Below are 3,732 nucleotides of genomic sequence, written 5' to 3'. Positions count from 1 at the left end.
GCTAAGTGCCAGGAAAGACAGTCACCAAGCATTGCAAAATTGCCTGTGTACACTCAGCTCTCCTGGTCTGGCTGCCACTTTTTAGCCCTTAGTTGCACAGGCATCCATTCTTCTTCTTCTTTTTTTTGTAATGCTTATTTATTTTTAAGAGAGAGAGGGAGTGAGCCCGAGGAGCGGCAGAGAGAGAGAGAGGGGTATAGAGGACCTCAAGCAGGCTCTGCACTGTCAGCACAGAGCCTGATGTGGGGCTTGAACTCATGAACCATGAGATCACAACCTAAGCCGAAGTCAGATACTTAACCGACTGGGCCACCCAGTACCCCATGTCCATTATTCTGTGAAAAGTATGGGTTGTTTTCCTGAGGAGGCAACAAGTAGTGTCTGCCTCTGTCACTTCCTTATAGTTTACACAGAGCAAGGGACGTGCTGAGCACCAGGCCACAAAGCATGCCTGTGGAATACATGCTTGCTTAATGACAAATGCTCCTGTGCTCCCAGGAGAAGACGGGGATTTTTGGAGGCTGCTCAGAGCTCATCCCCATGTATGTAATATTTAAGAGTTCAGAATCTTTAGAAGGTTGGCTCACAATGAAAAATCGCCTCAAGTCTATGTTTAAGGAAAGTCTTTATTTATTTATTTATTTATTTATTTATTTATTTATTTATTTATTTAAAGAGAGACAGCATGCACAGGGGAGGGGCAGAGAGAGAGTGAGGGAGACAGAGAACCCCAAACAGGCTCCACGCTGTCAGGACCCTCATGTGGGGCTTGATCCCATGACCCTAGGATCATGACCTGGGCTGAAATCAAGAAATGGATGCCTAACTGACTAAGCCACTCAAGTGCCCCTAAGAAAAGTCTTTTTAAAGCTCCACTTATAATACTTGACCTGCACAACCATCCACACTTGTATCCGAAAAGCTTCTGCATACTGGCAAATGTTACTATTATACGTGTAGAAACTGTCAGGAGGGACCGTGTTCAAACATTTAACATGCTGCTCCCATGTCCCCTTGAAGACTTGTACAAGGGACTCTAGGTTCCCAGGAGGTGCTGTGCAATAGCTTCTTTGAACATTTCTTCAGAAGTGGAAATGTCTCATACAGAAAAGGAAGGAATGGGGCACCTGGGTGGTTCACAGTTTGTGGGTTCAGGCCCTGCATCAGGCTCTGGGCCAACAGTATGGAGCCTGCTTGGGATTCTCTCTCTCTCTCTCTCTCTCTCTCTCTCTCAAAATAAATGAATACACTTTAAAAATTTTTTTAAAAAAGGGAGGAATGTCTCTGTGGGTAACACTAATGTGATACTCTGCAGCCCCATCTGATGTAAGGGATTTTGTTACCCTGTGAGCTAAACCTGGGTTAGTCTTGATGACACATGTACACATTTCAAACAAAAAATGCCATTAAAAGGGTGATTGATTTGGACGCCATCATTACATGGATTTCTCTTTCTAGTGTGTTCTGTCATACGCTAAATCCAGGCTGTCATATACACTTAGCATCTTAGTAAATATTTCCTGAATGAATGAATGAAACACAAACCCTTCCCCAAGGCTGATGCCTCACCTAACAAAAGCACTGTGGCTTGCAGACAGCAGAGAGGGTTCGAGAGAAACTGGCAGGGACACCAGCACGTGTAGGGTGCCGGGAGTGGCTCTGGGGAACAGACTCCAGGGAGGGTCCAGGAGTGAAAACCACACTCTGCAATGATCCCTGACCCAGCCACCCTGGGTCTTTCTAGGACTCCCCTCTCTTGTTACAGTCAATTGTCAATACACAAGGACACTCTTTGCTGGGATAGAGAACAATTTTAGATCTTAGAACAACTTTTCATATTTTTTTACCACAACCCACAGTAAAAACACATTTTATTTTCTGAACCAGGAATGACACCAGCCACTATATGATCGAAACAAGTTTCACAAGATGATAATTACCCTTACTACAAGTGATGGCCTGATTCCTCTATTCTCTTCTTGCCCCACTACTTCCTACCAAAAAAAAAAAAAAAAAAAAAAAGAAAAGAAAAGAAAAGAAAAGAAAAGTGACACAGTCCAGTGATTTCACAGTCTAGTGATAGGTGAGACCAGCATTTCAAAAACAAGCAAACAGTGGTCTGCAGGAGAGATGGGCCTCAGACATTCCATCCCAGGGTCCACACGACAAAAGAAGGGGGATCCTCCTCGCTGCCATGCCTGGGAACACACTTGGGTCACAGGAAAGTGTGATGTAAATCCCTCATCTCTCTAATCTGACCAAAAAAGCTCAAAGGAGAGGCCTTTGCTTCCGTATCTGTAACATTTTACACTTAAAATATCAGTAAGGTTCTTAACCATGATCTTCCATAGGGAAGAGGCCTGGTCTGACTGCCCCAAAGAGACACTCACATGCGTGGAAAGACTGTGTGGCAGGAGCTCCGGCACGTCCCTACTTAGTGCTCCCAAGCAGAGGCAGTGGCATAAGGCTGGCACCTCCACTGTGAGAGCCCTGCTGTCTCAACAGTGTGGCTCAGGCCACCAGATTTCATAAGAGTTCCTGAGGAGGGGGGATGGGGAGTTGGCTCTGTGGTAAGTCCAGGAAATGCTGGGTGAAACAACAATCTGGGGCTTCTGGTGTGATATGTGCTGTGGTGACTCTCAAGGAGGGGGCAGCTATGCGGTGCTTTCCCACCATATTTGACCACAGGGTCCTTTTTGCAAATAATCACCAAAAACTGCAGAATACAGTTTAGGGCCTGCTGCCCCCAGTGGCCACTATGTGTTTCTGCCGCTAGCTCAGAGAAACAGTGTAGAAGAGACACTTCTCTGCCGTACCAGTTGAGGGCAGGGCCAGGGTGTTGGCATCCTTTATGGGGACTTGAAGGCACCCCTGTGCTTAGTTAATTACATGGAAACGTGACAGAACTTTGTCAGCACGTTGAGCAGAGTCTCTCTGGTTTCCCCCTTTATCGTTTGTAGTTTACAACTCAGCACTCTGCGCCCTGCCCACCTCCAGGGGGCGCCATTCATATAGATCGTGGTGTGAACGAGGCCCCCTGGAGCTGGGTGAGGCGGCAACCGCAGCCCTCTGAAGACAGTTCCGTGTTTTAAACTAAAACACAAAACAGTTACAGAGCTGTTGGTCAGAATGCCCAAGACATTCTCCTTCACCCTTGACGGCATCCGTGGACCCTTGTGTTTTTTCACTAAGAGCAGTTTCTCAGGGTGGGAGTGGGTAAGAATCTTAAAGATTGGAGTTCGGACTCAGACCCACCAGTTCCTGTCTGGGAAATGTAAGATTCAGTTCCATCACCAGTAAAACAGGAATGATGACAACTCTTATCCCACCAAGCTGAGGCAAAACAGATTTTCATAAATGTCATTAGTAGTCACTCTGTCAAGAAGCCAAGTCCTGCTGCAGCTCCCTGCTCTCAGGCTTCTGTGCCCAGGTTTGTTACCTCACGGCAATGGCGCCCGGCAAGCCCCATGGGCAGTGTTGGGGACAAGTGGGTTGCAACACAGTGCATATGAACAGCAGTTCTGAAAGACAGTGTTGTTCTTTCTTTTTTTTTTTTTTTAAATTTTTTTTTCAACGTTTATTTATTTTTGGGACAGAGAGAGACAGAGCATGAACGGGCGAGGGGCAGAGAGAGAGGGAGACACAGAATCGGAAACAGGCTCCAGGCTCTGAGCCATCAGCCCAGAGCCTGACGCGGGGCTCGAACTCACGGACCACGAGATCGTGACCTGG

The sequence above is a fragment of the Puma concolor genome, chromosome A1 (assembly GCF_028749965.1).
Source record: "Puma concolor isolate L17-30 chromosome A1, mPumCon1.1.hap2, whole genome shotgun sequence".
In the NCBI taxonomy this organism is placed as follows: domain Eukaryota; kingdom Metazoa; phylum Chordata; class Mammalia; order Carnivora; family Felidae; genus Puma; species Puma concolor.
Note: the sequence above shows the minus strand (reverse complement) of the source record.